We start from the raw sequence: 17302 nt of genomic DNA, 5'->3' as shown, positions 1-17302 counted from the left end.
AAATATCAGAAGGAGAAATTAGGACTTACCTGATCATTTTCTTTCCATTAGTTCTTCACACTATTCCAGGCCAGTCCATCGACCAGCAGGTGGAGATAGAAAATACAGAACTGAACACCACTACATAGCTCCCTGCTAGCAGCTCAGCTCCTCAGTATCAGTCCTCCATTAAGGAAGAAAGAACGCCCAATCAGGAGCATGGTCAGCAACCAACACATCCAGCCCCAAGAACCATCCGAAGACAAGGTCCCTGGAAAACAGGATACAAAGACCATGTATAGAGCCACCAATCAGGGTGTTGAACCACGGGAGGGCTCCTGGAATAGTGTGAAGAACTAATGGAAAGAAAATTATCAGGTAAGTCCTAATTTCTCCTTCCATTACGTTCATTCCCACAGGCAAGTCACAGGACGTGTTCCTGTGTGAGGCGAGTTGCTGCTGAGGCTTCGATTTAATTGGATTTTCCTACTCCTTACAAGTGTGACTGAAGTGATTTATAAGCACAGGGTTGTTATTTGACGATTTTATTTTACAATTGCATAAGAATACTTTAAGGAACAAAATCATCTGGATTTCACTGTTTCATGCTGTTTCAGTTTCATTCCTGGGACAACACAAGTGTTTATATTTTTGATAGCTCCTCCCATTGTCACTCTCACTGTTTTGGACCTAAGCATGCGAGGATGGGAAATTATTCTTTATTCATTCAACAGATCTTGTATCACCACGATACATCCAGATGAATCAATACTAGATAAGCAACTGGAGTGACCAAGTGAACTCATAAGAAGAGCTATTTAAGCAACAACAACAACAACAACAAAAAAAAAGACAAAAAAAAGGAAAGCAGCCTGGCCAGAACACTTCACAAACTTTATATCAACTAGCCGTTGAGCCCGTAAAAACGGGCTAGTATAGGAAGGGGGGGGGGGGGGGGTTGAAAGGCCCCTCTGCCGCCGAGTTCACCGCTGCCGCTTCCCCTCCCCCGGAGCCGTCGCCACCCACCTTCCACCCGGTCGGGCCCTTGCTCCGCTATTGAAACAGCGAGGGCACGCAGCACACAGCTCTGCTGGTGAGCTGCCGTGGCCTTCCTTCTTCTTCTCTGCCTGTGTCCCGCCCTCGTGTGACGTAACATCGTCGAGGGCGGGACACAGGCAGAGAAGAAGAAGGAAGGCCGACGGCAGCTCAGCAGAGCTGTGTGCTGCGTGCCCTCGCTGTGTCAATAGCGGAGCGAAGGCCCGACAGGGTGGAAGGTGGGTGGCGGAGGCAACTCCGGGTGGGGGGAGCGTTAGCGACGGCGGTGTCCCTCGCAAATGCACAGTACAGACCCTCTCTGTTCCGCCCCCGTCATCACGTATTGACGCGGGGGCGGGGCAGAGAGGGTCTCTACTGCGCATTTGCGAGTGAGTACGACACTCGCCATTTATATATATTGATATGATATCTTTACCCTTCTCACCTCTTCATGGCCAAGGCTAAATCTTTATCCTTCTCAACCTATCTTTGGCTCTACTGAACATCATTTATTCCCAGACACACGAAGGGTCATTTCACAAACGGGGTGCACAGGCTATGAAGACGAGCAGACACATATGCCACTTCCATTTTATAATAGCAACACATACACATCTGTCTGTATAAAATTACTTCAACAGGAAACAGGCATAGACATTTATATCTGCTCTGGGGCAGGTGTATCTTTTCTTCTAACGTTTGCAACAACACTTGCGTATTTTATAACATACACGTGTTTCTTGCAACTCTGCCCCTGGGAATGGCTGTGTGTAAACCATGTTAAACTATGCACTATGCGTTGGCAGCATGTACTTTAATGCATAGTTAAAGTCTATTATCTCTCTCTGGTTTTCCCACCAAATGCTTTCTGATCTTAGCACAGAAATGAGACAGTTAACCAAGCTCCCTGTTTATATTTCCCCCTCCCTTTATTAACCTTTGTTTTAAATTGTAAACTTTCCTCTCTCCATTATCATAGTAACATAGTAACATAGTAGATGACGGCAGAAAAAGACCTGCACGGTCCATCCAGTCTGCCCAACAAGACATCCTTATATATATATCCTTATATATAACTAGTAAAAAAAAGCCCGTTTCTGTTACAAATGAAACGGGCGCTAGCAAGGTTCCCCTCCCCCTTTGCCCATCACCTGGCCCCCCTACCCTTGACCATCACCAAGCCCCTCCCTCCGTTCCTTCATGGACCCCTCGCCACCCGCAACCGCGAATCCTAACAGTGGCTAGCCCCTGCTGCTTCTCCTTTTGAGCAGCAGGAGCCGGTAGATAAAGAGAAGAAAAAAAAAACCTCTGTCGCAAAACGCACCTCCGTAGAGAACCATCTCAGATTGGCAGACATCTCTGCAGGCGCTCCTCCACTCCCCTCTGACCTCTGTGTGTTCCTCCGGGGTCTCCCTGCAGGGGCAGTGACGTTGAGGGTAGAAGAGGAGGAGCGGCAAGATAGAGTTTCTATTAGCAGTTGCGGGTGGCGAGGCAGTCGACTGGGGGGGAGGGGCTTGGTGATGTGGCGGGGGAGGGGTCGGGTGATGCGGCGAGGAGGGAAGGGGTAGGGGCGGGGCTTTGTGATATGTGATGTTGTGTCGCGCGGGGGTTGTTCAGGTGAAGGGGCGGGCAGTTACAGGTCTCTCGCAGGCACCCCCCCCCCCGCCCTTCATTATGGAAGGTTTTTTTTTTTTATTTTTGTTACACTTGTACCCCGCGGTGTCCCACTCATGGCAGGCTGGTACTTATTTTTACCTGGGGCAATGGAGGGTGTGTAGCGATTCCTAGTCAGGGGGAGGAGTCCTCCCCCTGCCTGGTTCGTTGTTTGTTGGAGGGGGTTGCAGTCCCTTCACTCTCTGTGTTCTGCCCTCGACGTCATGACGTTTGATGCGAGGGCGGGGCATAGAGACGGTGATTTGGAAGGCTTCACCACCACGAACTAACGAACTGTTTAGGGATGACTTCAGCAGGCTGTCTTCAGAACGTTGAGGTTGCGTTTTATGTCCAGATGGGGCGTGGCTGAGGGCGGGTCTATGAGTTAGGGTGAGTGGTCCTGATAGCCTAGCCTAAGAAGACTACAGGAGTTGAGTGCTTCACTGCCTTGCAGTGAGCTTCAGAATGTTCAAGGTGGATTTATTTATATAGATGTACCCTATTTTATTTTTCCCTTCCCCCCTTACAAAACTTTTGAGCCTGTAGACCATTTAGATTTCCTTTTGAAAGTTTGCTGTATATTGAATAAATTGAACCTTGAACCTTCCTGGAAGATTTATAGGTTGCCTGTAAAATTCTCTTGTATGCCTTATTTATTTTTCATATCTCTGCTCCACATTTTCAGTTCTCTCTGGCGGTGCCTTCACCACTACTAGCTGGTCTATTCTCTCATCCCTTATTGAGCGTATCTCCATTTCATAGCTTCCAGTACTGTCTTTATATTAATGACTACCATATTCACTTTTCAGTAACTCTCACCCGGAAGCCACACAACTCTCAACCTACTTGTCTGATCTGGCTGCTTGGATGTCCAGCTGTCACTTGAAACTCATACATGATCAAGAGAGAATATTTCATTATTCTTGCAAAACTGATCTCCCCCCTCCCCACTGGAAATGCAGGACTTGGCTACTCTGTAGTTAGTTGAGAAAACAAGCATCTGGAATTTAAAAAAAAAACTGGAAGGAGCAGAGAGCAAAACTGGATAAACCAGCCAGTAAGATGCTGCAATCGTCAAGGCAGGCAGTAAAGACGGCTTGCAAAACCAAACAGCTGGCATGAGGAAATTGAGGTTATGTTTTTCAGTGACTGCTTGGAAAAAAAGAACTCTATCAATAATCTTTTGAAAATGGAGCGCCTGGATGCAGGGTGGGATTCTCCCCATTAATGGAGATTGTTTTTGCAGACATGGTCCCAACATGGTCCCCTGTCTGGGATAGGCTCTTTCTGTTGAATTTGTAGTATCTGTTTGAACTTGTAATCCAAGTGACTGGGGTGGGGGTTTAGACTTTTCATTTTAATTGGGAATTGCCATTAAGAGTCAACAAGGGTGATTTCCGATAGTTCTTTTTAGTTTTAATTAAATTGGGGGGGGGGGAGGGGAGGTCAGATGTGGTTTGTTTTAGAGGGATAATGGGGAAGGATAAAAACAATTTTATGCTGGAATATTGTTTAGTTTGTTTGATTATGATGTGATATTATTGGCTTTAAAAAAATCAAATCAAATTTATAATGAAAAAAAATTATTCAGAGTTTCTGCTAAATGTGCAAACCTACGATATAAAATGTATTATACGGGCGAAACAAAAACCCAGCAATAAACTAAGGCTTCAGATTTTTAAAATAGAAAAGCAGATATATTTTTTAAACCTAGCTATTACTGGCATTTTAAAGAGACATTCCAGGTGAGTATTCAGTGGGAGATGAGACACAAAGAGGTGTATTTTCAAAACACTTAGACTTACAAAGTTACTTGGAGGCGTATTTTCCGAGCACTTAGGCTTTCAAAGTTAGAGGCATATTTTCAAAGCACTAAGGGGCTCTTTTACTAAACCATGGCAAAAAGTGGGCCTGCGGTTAGTGTGAGCACATCTTTTGGGCAAGCATCAGGCCAGTTTCTGCCACAATCGGGAAAAAGGGCCATTTTTTTAAGGGGCCGGAAAAACAAGCGAATGTCCATTTTGGCCCAAGACCTTACCGGCACCCACTGACTTAGCAGCAAGATCTCACGAGCTACCTGGACGGTAGGTGTGCAGTGCGTGTACACTTCTACAGTGTGTTTTCGACACGTGCCAAATTCAGAATTACTGTCCAGGGCACATGGTAATTGGGCGGTAATGCCGATTTGGCACGCGCTTCACGTGTGTAGGGCCTTATGTACCTTTGTAAAAGGGGCCCTTAGACTTACAAAGTTCCATCTAGATCCTGGGATCCCCAAAATCTCCCTTGCGCCTTTTGTCAGTTTATTATCTTGTATTACTCCAGGCAGGCTAACACAGCAAGTGATGGCCTGCAATCAGAGTAAAAGGAACTGAAACAGACAAAAAAAGAAAAAAGTGCAGGCACACAAAAATTATAGTTTTGTGGTGACAGCTGTAATGATTAAAAATTGAAGGAAAAAAACAAAAAGAGTTGAAGTACCATATAGCATATATGCTTACTGGCATACATTCTTCTTTCAACACGCCCAAAATAGTTAAGAAAGGTCAGGGGAAATAACCACTGAAGACATAGAGGCATATTTTCAAAGCACTTTGGGAGGCTAAGTTCCATAGGTTTCTATGGAACTTTGGGAGGCTAAGTGCTTTGAAATGAGCTTGATAGTAACATAGTAGATGACGACAGAAAAGACCTGCACGGTCCCATTCCAGTCTTGCCCAACAAGACAACTCATGTGTGCTACTTTTTGTGTATACCCTACTTTGATTTGTACCTATGCTCTTCAGGCACAGACCGTATAAGTCTGCCCAGCACCTATCCACGCCCTCCCAACCACCAGCCCCGCCTCCCAACCACTGGCTCTGGCACAGACCGTATAAGTCTGCCCAGCACTATCCCCCGCCTCCCACCACCAGCTCTGGCACAGACTGTATAAGTCTGCCCAGCACTATCCCTGCCCTCCCAACCTCCAGTCCCGCCTCCACCCACTGGCTCTGGCACAGACCGTATAAGTCTGCCCCGCACTATCCCCGCCTCCCAACCTCCAGCCCCGCCTCCCACTACCGGCTCTGCTATCCAATCTCAGTTAAGCTCCTGAGAATCCATTCCTTCTGAACAGGATTCCTTTATGTTTATCCCACGCATGTTTGAATTCCGTTACCGTTTCATCTCCCCACCTCCCCGCGGGAGATTAGAGCAATGGGTAATACTGAAGCAAGCTCTACAACGTGGAATCTCTGCTATGAGTCAACCTCCATTTCTTGGCTTGGTTCTCTTTGAGAAGTTTCTCTCTTGGATTTTACCCGTGTCTTTTTCTCACTGTGGGCTTCCTGTTAGTAAACTAAGCAATGCCCATATCCCCATAATATACTGCAAGGCTTTCTCCCTGCATAACAGTCTGGCCTCACAAAGCGAGCACATTGCACCAGACCAACAAGATTCCAGGTCTGGCAGAAAATCACAGATCAGAGTCTGCAAACAATCTCTGAAACTTCAGCAGGCTCTTTCGGACAAATAAAATTAAGGATGATAATTTTGAGTTATAGCAACGTATATACATATCAAAACAGGACTGGCATTTTACATTTATTTACCTTTCATGCTGAATTTGGTTATTTCCCTAGTTTAAGCAAGATTAGTAAAGCAGCAGCAGGCTGAAAACCAATATGACTGCTACTTCCCCCATTTAAGTCAAAATATGTCTAGTGACACATACTGGCTTGTTTATAGCTCGATTCTGGGAGATTTTACTATACAATGATTCTCCAGGCCAGTGAAGGGAGACAGGCTTCTGCTCAAGTCTGGTTACTGCTTCTGAGAAGGGGTTTCCCAGGAAGTAATTTAAATATACATTCAAAGATAGTGCTCTCAAATAACTTTTGGTTAACACCAGCTTCACATAGTCAGAAATGGAGTTGGTAATAGATGTGAAACAAATGTTCTCCCCAGAATTTTTGCCAGCTGGGTGGGGTTGAGAGAGTACTATATGGTATTATTATATTTTCTGTTACGTTAGTAGGTAGTCAGCCCATTCAAAAGGTCCTGAGGGGGACACTGAAATAATGAGTATAGAAACCAAGCCTTTCCCTCTACCAGTGGCATTCCTAGCCTCAACGACACCCGGGGCGGATCACGATGCGCCCCCCCCCCCCCCCGGCGAAATGACACCCCCCCCTGGGTGCACACCGCTAGGGGGGGGGGGGTGCCGCAGCGCGCGCCTGTCGGCTGCGAGTTCGAATCACTATGCTAAATTCTCTAGTTCGCTGCAGCTCCCTCCCTCTGCCCCGGAACAGGAAGTAACCTGTTCCGGGGCAGAGGGAGGGAGCTGCAGCGAACGAGAGAATTTAGCATAGCGATTCAAACTCGCAGCCGACAGGCGCGCACCGCGGCACCCCCCAGCGGCATGCACCCGGGGCGGACCGCCCCCACCTTGGTACGCCACTGCCCTCCACTTCTATACAATATTTGCATGAAAATAAAGGCTAAACAAAAACAAAACCCAAGCACAGAAGGTGATACCATTTTAGTGGGCTAACAATATATTTCTTGACTAGCTTTCAGGAGTTACCCTTTTTCTGGTTCAAACAGAACAAATAAAAGATGACATTGGCAGAAATCACAAGTAATCTTTAGGCAATGTCACCTTTTCCTCACTTTGTATGGACCGGAAAAAAGACGCATTTACTCCCACAAACTAGATGAGAAATGTAGTATTGCCTTTTTTGTTGTTGTTGGCCTTTGTTCCCACACGTTCAAGTACACTAACACGAAAACCAAACTACTTGATACAACATGCAGGACGCTCTTACAATTCCAGACAGAAACTCCATAATAAGCAACCGAAAATTATATTTCAAAATAGCAGCAAATGCCTATGGGGCTCATGTTCAAAAGAGAAAAACATCTAAAAAGTGGCAATAAAGCAGCATTTGGGCATTTTTCTCACAAAAACATCCAAACCAGTATTTTTTTGAAACCTATTTTTCAGATGTTTTTCTATACTGTTTGCCTGCAGTGCATCTATATCTCAAGGGGGCGCGTTAAGGGCAGGATTTGGGCATTCCTAAGAGATTTTTTTTCAGCCATAATGGAACAAAACAAAATTAAAAATAAGATGTTTTGCGCTAGACCTAACTAATAAGGCACAAAAAGGTGCCCTAAATGACCAGATGACCACTGGAGGAAATCAGGATTGGGAACCACTGCTTTACATCTTTCAAGAAGGACCTAAACCATGACAAAACTTACCAGCAATACCTATACCTTGAAAACAAGAAATTATATAGAACAGAACATATTTTTCTTTGTGGCACTATAAGCTCAACTTTCCAAATGCTTTCTGGAAAAGTATGCTTTCATCAACATTCCCTTTTTGGACACCACGGTCTCAATCAGTGATGGCTGTATACAAACATCTATATACAAGAAACCCACAGACATCTAGATGCAGCTACCTCCACACTCCAGCTTCCACACCCTTCACATACAAAAAGATCCATTATTTACAGCCAAGCCACAAGATATCACCGTATCTGCTCTGATCCAGGGGACAGAGACAGACACCTTAAAAGCCTGACTGCATCCTTCAAACAGAAAGGCTACAACCCCAAAATAATCTCCAAGAATATTGCCTCCTCCCTCAAAACACCCAGGGAAAATCTGCTACAGTACAAAGAAAAAAAAGCCACAGACAGAATTCCCCTTGTAGTGACATACAACCCAGAGCTGGAGAAACTGAGGAAAATCATAAGAGACCTACAGCCCCTACTCCAGGAAGATGAATTATTGAAAGAGATATTCCCATCCCCACCAGTGCTGGCCTTCCGACAGCCACCAAACTTAAAACACAAGCTGATCAGAAGTAAACTCCCAACACAGACGGAAAAAGAAAAGGGCACATTTCCCTGTAACATATCCAGCTGCAAGCTATGCCAAAACATTTCACAGGACCCCACAGTCATTCACAAGGGAAAAATATTCAACATAAAGGAATCTTTTACATGCTCATCTTCCAATGTGGTATATATCATTCAGTGTAAAAAATGTAACGAAGGATGCTATATTGGAGAAACAGGCCAGATGCTTAAGACAAGATTCAATCTGCACAGACATCACATGAAAATAGCCGGTGCCAGTCAGGCCCCCACCCCTGTGGGCCAACACTTTACAAGACCAGAACACTGCACCAGTGATTTCACAGTAAGATACTGAAAGGTAATTTTAAAACAATACAGGAACGTAAGACCTTTGAAGTAAGAATGATTGAATATTTTGACACCCAACAGACAGGACTTTATAAGGATATGGGTTTTCTAGCCCATTATAAACCATAAAGTTGTATTTCTCTGTTTATCACCCTCCTCTCACCTACCAACACCCATCCTGTTAGAATATCAATGAAATGCTTTGATGTCCCCATGCATACCCCCACCCTCCCACTCTGTCAAAGTAATGCTTTGATGTTTCTCTTATATATACTATCAGCTACCACATTTGCTTATTTCCGATCTGACGAAGAAGGGCAACCTTCGAAAGCTAATCAAGAAATGTATTAAGTTATGTCCAATAAAAAGGGTATCATCTTATTTTCTTTTCCATGTTTTATTTTGTTTGATTTCTATTGATCAACATTCCCTCAAACAAGGACTTCTGGGAACTTTAACAAAACTGTATGCAAAAAAAAAAAAAAAAAGGACAGTTAAAATATCAGCTAGCCTCATGACTCAGGCCACAGTGTTGTTTTTAATTCCCTCCTCTTATAGACCTCTTTCTGACTCCGTCACACGGGGGACTAAAGGTACTTATTTCATATATCAGGTTCTGTATAGTTTCTCTAACCTCCATTGTCACCCAATCACAAGGTCTATTCTGGGGTGGCATTAGGAGCCGTAATTGAAAACTAATTCCCATAATTACTGCTTTCTGTTTGTTTTCTGGATCTAGATATACTCTGGGCCATTTATATTCCCACATAAATCTTATTAAACATCTGTCTAAGTTTCTGCAAAGACTGAGTGTCACTTGTATATGATCTACCTTGTAGGCTAAATGTTAGGTAAAGAGAAGATAGAATCAATAAAAATAAAGACAGAGATAGGTTTAGATAGGTAGATACATTTTATTTCTTACCCAAACACAGGTCTTCAAGTTGATACAAATACAGACATCAGATTCTGGTTTCAGCCGCACAGGGCTTCGCCGTCTGACAGAAGCTTTGGAGAGGACTCTCAAACTAAGCCAAATCTGCCATCTTTTATACTCTATCCTCTCCATAGAAGTGAATGGTGAGAAACCTTGCTCCTAATCTTTCTCACTTTCTGAGATCATACTTTCCCATGCGATCTGCTGTCGGATGTGCCCACCTCCTTCCGTTCTCAGCTACTGCTAATTATCAACATGTTTTGGGAAGCGTTGAGATAACAGTTTCACATCTTCCGGCTGCAATACTTTTCATACCTTTCTCATGAACTCTGTATTACCTCTGTATCATTGTATACCAAAACTAATAAGCTCCATTTTATTCATCTGATCTTTCATTACAGATGCTATATTTGATTTAAAAATTGTACCAAGTTTGTATCAGGACTCATTGTTCAGACCTGCTTTTTGCAGATTCTCAAATATTAAATCATTTCAGTACTTTTTTGCAGTTTAGGCTGTTTAAGGTATGTAAATTGACCCACCACTATTCCAGTGGATGGATCCCAAGCGGGGACACATATTAACTTACAGGAAATGCAAGTCCTTGCTCAGCCAGTCATAGATTTTTAAACCTAGCTGGTATTTTTACAGCCTGAGTCCTAAAATCTGGCCTTCCACCCTTCCGGTGGGCATCCAGTGAGGGCCTCTTGCTGTAGTATAATTATACATTCCCCACTTGTCACCCCCTCTGGAGAGGGGTGACACAAAGCTCGTCAGCTCGTCATCATCCATTCCAGAAGGTGGCAAGCTATCAAACGAGAGGGGGAGTTTTGCTCTTATGCATTGCTAGCAGATATTATGCCAGACAGAAAACTTCATTCGTAGGTGGTATATTTTTGGGCATATGGAATTTCCTTTATATTACCCAAACCCTTGGGCTTAATCTTGATGTTACCCCTCTTGAGGCGTACTCAAACCTGTAGTGAGAGAGGTTTTATGATTGGAACAAAACCATGAGTTCATCTACAAAATCCCATGAAGTATAGGTATGCGGGTAATAGCAATTTCAGGTGGATCATACTAATAAACACTTTCAGGTCTTGCTATGACTTCTATTGTATCTGTTGCATAGTACATGGGGAGATAATCTAATGTATCTATCTCAGTGGTCCTCGGAAGGAACAGTGGTTTTGATTAAGCATTGTTATGGGCTCAACAAATATGTGATTAGTATTCAGATTGCAGGCTGTTGTAGGTATTCAGAATCCTTAAACAGGTCGGGATTCCTGGACCTTACTAGTACTCATCATTGGCATCCAATCATGAGCACTAATAAGTGGATAGCAAGTATGAGGTTGCCTCATACAGCAAAAATGGTCAATCCTAGGAAAATTTATATTAACCAAGGTCATGCATGGATCTTGACATATGCATAATGACCTGGAAGTATGGGAAGCATTGTATATATCCGTTACCCCTCTTGGAGCTTAGTCAAACCTACAGAAAGACATGCAGCTCAAGTAAGCCTACACCAAAGTTAAACAATTGCATAACAGGTTGATACTAACAGAGTTTACATCTACATTATGATATCAGAGCCAGTATTAGGGTTTGATGTTACCCTTGTATCTGAGCAATATCAACTTCAATTTAAATTACATAAACAGAAATGACGGGGAAACTCGTGGAAAAACAATTAGAACAATTAAAGGAAATAATAGGAAATAAAAATAAAACCTTATCATATCTAGACAGGACTGCTGCTAAACTGAAAATAAAACATAATATGAATCTATAATGTCCATAAACAGCAACAGTAATTCTCAAATTCAGTATCAGTTCTAAATTCTCTTTCATCGATCATGGTTGAGGCGGTGGAAGCGTTGAAGAATCTGGACGGAGTTCTGGAAGATCCAACAGGGCTGGGTTTTCAGGCTGGCTTGCTGAAGGAAGTGGCCGGTCTTGAGATGGTTAGACTGGTAACATCTGGTTCTATGGCTGAGTAAACACGTATATCTTTCACATGGACCCAAGACTTGTGGTCCAGTAGTTTGCAAGGTGTAAAGGTCATTGCCACAACCTTGGGGGATCTAACATCATTTGGACCTTAAAGACGTACTTATGGTGTACAAATTGGGATCTTTCCATGTCTTTATTCTACCATCAACTTAAAATTAAATAAAAAAAATTGGAATTGGGATTTGGAATTGGGATTTGGAATTGGGATTTGCATAATATATCCCCACTTCTGGCTTGCATAATGTGCGAGACAGATTGGTAATTTTTAGAAAGACATGATCAAATAACAAAGGTAAAGTATATGGAACAAAAGAGAAAAACAATTAAAATTTAGAGATGATGGTAAATGTTCAATTATTGATGTATGGAGGGCAATGCGTCGCCATTTATCGCCAATAGATATGGAATCTTCACCTACGATGACTACCATTCACCAAGGGTTGAGCCCTCAGCTGCAGGAGGCCAGCAGGACTATGAAAAAGAGCCGAGAAAAGTGTGGCTGTTAGGGGGAAAGCATAGTGCAGAAGACTGAAAGAATACTTAGAGAGATAAGGGGAAAAACAGCAATTGGACGACGGCAATCAGCTACAAAGTTGAACACCGTAATTACTGTTTTCAGCAAAAAAGAAAGTTGTAGGAAGTCCAATAGAAAGAATGAGGAGGAATAGAGTCGCACACACAGAGTGAAGGCAATAGCAGATGTGAAAGGTGGGGGCTGTCAGTTTTGAGGAGTGGTTATAAGAACAGAGAAACCAGAAGGATTTTAGAGGAGAGCAATCTGAAAGCGTGCTGTTCTCCTAGAGTAAAGGAAATTCCCTCGATACGGGAACATCAAAGAAACTGTACAGAAAAGAAAAGAGCAGGAATAAGACAATACATAGTGAGAACAAGGGGACAGGGATTTGAAAAGGAGGGATTAAGACAGAACACAGGGTGGGATGTGAAACAGAAAAATGCGCAATCTCTAAGGATTGTTAAGCGAGAATTGCTAGCATAAAGACCAATCCAAAGATTTTGAACATTGAAATAACTTACAGCAAACCCCAAATCGCAGTCGCCTGGATTCGTTGTTATGCTTCATTCACACAACAAGCACAGTCTTGCGCACATCACGCAAATCAAAGAGATGAACAGGATAGGGGAAAGAAAAGGGGGTGAGAAAGAACAGAACAGAATATTGAAAGACAGAAACGAAGGTTTGAACGCAAATAGAGATCAGCATAGACAAGGGCAGAGAAGCAGGTGTGTTAGTTCAGCGCAGGGCATGAAGACAGCAAGAAGATAGAAGAGTATGTAAGATAGGGGTCAGAAAAAGTGTGCAAGTTTAGCGCTAAAGAAGGGAACCTGCAAAGAACAGAAAGGAGACAGAAAAATAGAAAAGTAGATAAAAGACAGGGGTAAGAACAAGAAATTGGACAGAACAATAGTGCCCAATACCCCTAAAGTGGGCAGTGTCCGTGATAGGGAGAAGGAGAAAAAGGAAGAGGAACAAAATGAAGGAATACAGCAGGGAAAGATAAGAGAAAGAAAACATAGAACCTTTGAACGCACAAAATTAAGTATCCCCTCTTGCGTTCAAAAGAAGATCAAGAAGGTTAGCGAGTACTGTCAGCGTTCGGGGCTCACCACTGTTTTTAATTCCCTCCTCTTATAGACCTCTTTCTGACTCCGTCACCCTTCCGGTGGGCATCCAGTGAGGGCCTCTTGCTGTAGTATAATTATACAGTGTGCACACTAGGGCACAGGGTATCCAGATTCAGAGCCCTTCTCTGGATTGATTGGGCCTGGGCACACCAAGATGTGAACTCAGATCCGGGAAAAGAGGAAAGATGGTGCCATTTACCACGATGGCCCTTGCTAGCTAAGCAGAGCTGAGGACCCAGCTCAGAAGGATTCCTCCTCCCAGATTCAAAACGATCAAGGTCCCTATCACACTACCTAGGGAAGATGGCAGCAGAGGCTACTAATTGAGAAATGAGGAATGGCGTTGATATTTTATTTATTTATTTTAATTTGTTGCATTTGTATCCCACATTTTCCCACCTTTTTGCAGCTCAATGTGGCTTACATGGTACCGTAATCGGCGTTAACCAATTTCGGTATGAACAAATACAAGTTGCGATTAATATCAAGGTGATATTATGGTAGAGTAAGATACATATAAGGTAAAGACAATTGGGGAGAGCTTAGAGAGGGAAGAAGGGTTAGGATATGTCCATTACAATCTTTGGTTAAGTTGTGTCGCAGGTGTCCAGGTTTTTTATGTTGGGTTCGGTATATTATATTGGGAAGAGCTGCTAAGAGGTATCTTACAGCATGCAGTAGTAAAGCCATCAGGAGGGCTTATCAGTGGCGTAGGAAGGGGGGGGGGGGGGCGGTGGGGCGGTCCGCCCCGGTGTGCAGCGCTGGGGGGGTGTCGGCGACGCTGGTTACTGCTCTCTCTGCCCGGAACAGGTTACTTCCTGTTCCGGGGCAGAGAGAGCAGGGAACCAACAGAGCCGACGCAGCTCCCAGAGACAACGTGCACTCGGCGGGGCGGAGCGCCAGCGGTAATGATGCACTCCGGGAGGGGGGTGCGCCGTGCTGCACCCGGGGGGGGGGGGGGGGTTGCGCAGCGGCGACCCGCCCGGGGTGTCAGCCAGCCTCGCTACGTCCACTGGGGCTTATCATTCCCTTCCACTGGCAGTATGGATGGCCTCCCGAATGGATTCAGATAACTTTATTGGCACAATTTTACATGTGTTGCCAAAGTAATTTTTACTGAGGAGAGAGGGGCATAAAAAATGATCAGGTAGGCCCCCAGAGGGAGTTGGAAGCCTCTTAATAGGATCAGAGGGGTGAAAAATCATTTCTTGACCTGAATAAAATAAAGTGAAAGAAATGCACATTCCAAAGCTGGCAATATCTAATCCCTGAAAAAAAAAAATAAGGGCAGTCCTGATGTCTCTTTCCACTCTCCTTTTGAGGGTCTTCTTTTAAGTCCCTTTCTCCCTTCCTTAACTTCATGTGTCTGACATTGATCTTTCCCTTTCAATGTTTTCCCCTCCCTCTTTCTTTATTTCCTACCTCACTATCATCAGATAGATTTCACTTCTCCTTCCTTTTTTACCCTCTATCCCGCAATCACCTTTTTTTAACCACTTTCTTTTTTTTTGTTACATTTGTACCCCGCGCTTTCCCACTCATGGCAGGCTCAATGCAGCTTACATGGGGCAATGGAGGGTTAAGGGACTTGCCAGAGTCACAAGGAGCTGCCTGTGCCTGAAGTGGGAATCAAACTCATTTCCCAGGACCAAAGTCCACCACCCTACCACTAGGCCACTCCTCTCCTTTCCTACATACCAGTGTTTCCATCTCCAACTGTCATTCCTCTCCAGTTAACTCATTTTGTCCGCTCTCAAGCCTTCTGTCTCTCCTTTCACTTGATCCATCCCATTGACACTATACTCCTTCTCTACATTCCTCTACCTCTCACTCACTCACTAGCACCTGATCCTTCTCTGGCCTCAACCCATTAATCTACGCTGATGGCGTTTCATTATACATCCCATACAAACATGATCTGGCGGAAATCACCAACGAAATCAAGCTAAGCTTAAACATCATGAACTCATGGGCAAATGCATTCCAACTAAAACTCAATACAGAAAAAACACACTGTCTCATCATCTCATCCCAATACAATACATACAAACCCACAAACGTTAACACCCCAGGATACACCCTCCCTATCTCAGACAGCCTGAAAATTCTCGGAGTAACAATCGACCGTAACCTATCACTAGAGACCCAAGCGAAATCCACCATAAAGAAAATGTTTTTCTCAATGTGGAAACTCAAACGCGTAAAACCATTCTCCCCGAGGGAAATATTTCGTAACCTGGTACAGTCCATGGTACTAAGCCACGCAGATTACTGTAATGGAATCTATGCGGGATGCAAGGATCAAATCATAAAGAAACTTCAGACCACCCAAAATACAGCAGCCAGGCTTATATTTGGAAAAACACGTTTTGACAGCGTCAAACCACTCAGAGAAAAAATTGCACTGGCTACCAAAGAACGTATCACCTTCAAAATCTGCACGACTGTTCATAAAATTATTTACGGCGAGGCACCGGGATACATGATAGACCTCATCGACCTGCCAACCAGAAACAGCACAAATCTGCACGATCATACCTAATCCTCCACTACCCAAGCAGCAAAGGACTCAAATACAAATCCAGCTGTGCAGCCAGATTTTCCTACCTAAGCGCACAACTATGGAACACATTGCCGAAAGCAGTAAAAACTACGCTCGACCACCTAAATTTTCAGAAAGCACTAAAGACAGACCTGTTCAGAAAAGCATACCCCACCGACCCAATAAAAATACCTGGTCACTTGCGACACAATGCAACCAAAGACCGTAACGGACATTACTTGACTCTTCTTCCCCCTTTCCCTCTCTGTTCCCCCCAATTGTACCTACCTTACATGTACCTCATTCTACCACAATATCACTTTGTATTCATTCATACCATGTATTTGTTCAGACCGTAATCGGCTAACGCCGTTAACGGTTATATGTAAGCCACATTAAGCCTGCAAAAGGGGAAAATGTGGGATACAAATGTAACAAATAATAATAATAATTTGTTCTCTTATCCCCTATTTAGCTTTCCATACCCCCTTTCACCTTCTCCCCAGCACCTCCATTTCTAGCTTCTCTTATTTATTTTATTTACAACTAGTAAAAAACGCCCGTTTCTTGGAGAGATGAAACGGGCGCTAGCAAGGTTTTGGGGCACGGGGAGATGGGGTTTTCAGCATCGACGTACCGTCAGCGAGGCAGCTGTCCCGCAACCCCTCTGTGATGCAGGTTCGGTGTGAGGCATGGTCGCCGAGTCGCTGAGGGCCGGGCACGGGGAGATAGCATTTGCAGCGTCGCTGTCCCAGCCGGGAGATTGAGTTTGTGTCCTGCTCCTGCAGTGTGCTCCGCCCTCGTCGTCATGACGTTCTGACGCGAGGGCGGGGCATACGGCGCTTCAGAGTTCTGAGTTCCGGTTTGGAGGCCTGGGCAAACAGGATATCTCTGAGGCCTCACACTTCCGGTTTGGAGGAATTTGGAGGCTTCATTTAGAACGTTGGGGTTGCGAATTATGTCCAGAAGGGGCGTGGCTGGGGGGCCTCTATGAGTGACAGTGGTGCATGAGTTTGAGAGTGAGTGTTGTGTTTGCCTCCCACAGAGTGAGCTTCAGCACAGATTGAGCTTCAGCAGGTGAGAGAGAAGGTGAGAATTATTTATATAGATATTTATATTCCACTTGATTATAGTATCCTCAGCGGATAACAATATGAAAACATACATAATTAAAATAGAACTTTTCCAAAATACAGGGGGAAACAGAAAACCAAAACATTTTACAACACATTCAATTTAACAAAATGAACTCCAGCAAAAGTCAACTCTTTTCCAGCTCCTCTGTTTTTC

This window comes from Microcaecilia unicolor, unplaced genomic scaffold (assembly GCF_901765095.1).
Source record: "Microcaecilia unicolor unplaced genomic scaffold, aMicUni1.1, whole genome shotgun sequence".
Classification (NCBI taxonomy): domain Eukaryota; kingdom Metazoa; phylum Chordata; class Amphibia; order Gymnophiona; family Siphonopidae; genus Microcaecilia; species Microcaecilia unicolor.
This window is presented reverse-complemented; position numbering follows the sequence as displayed.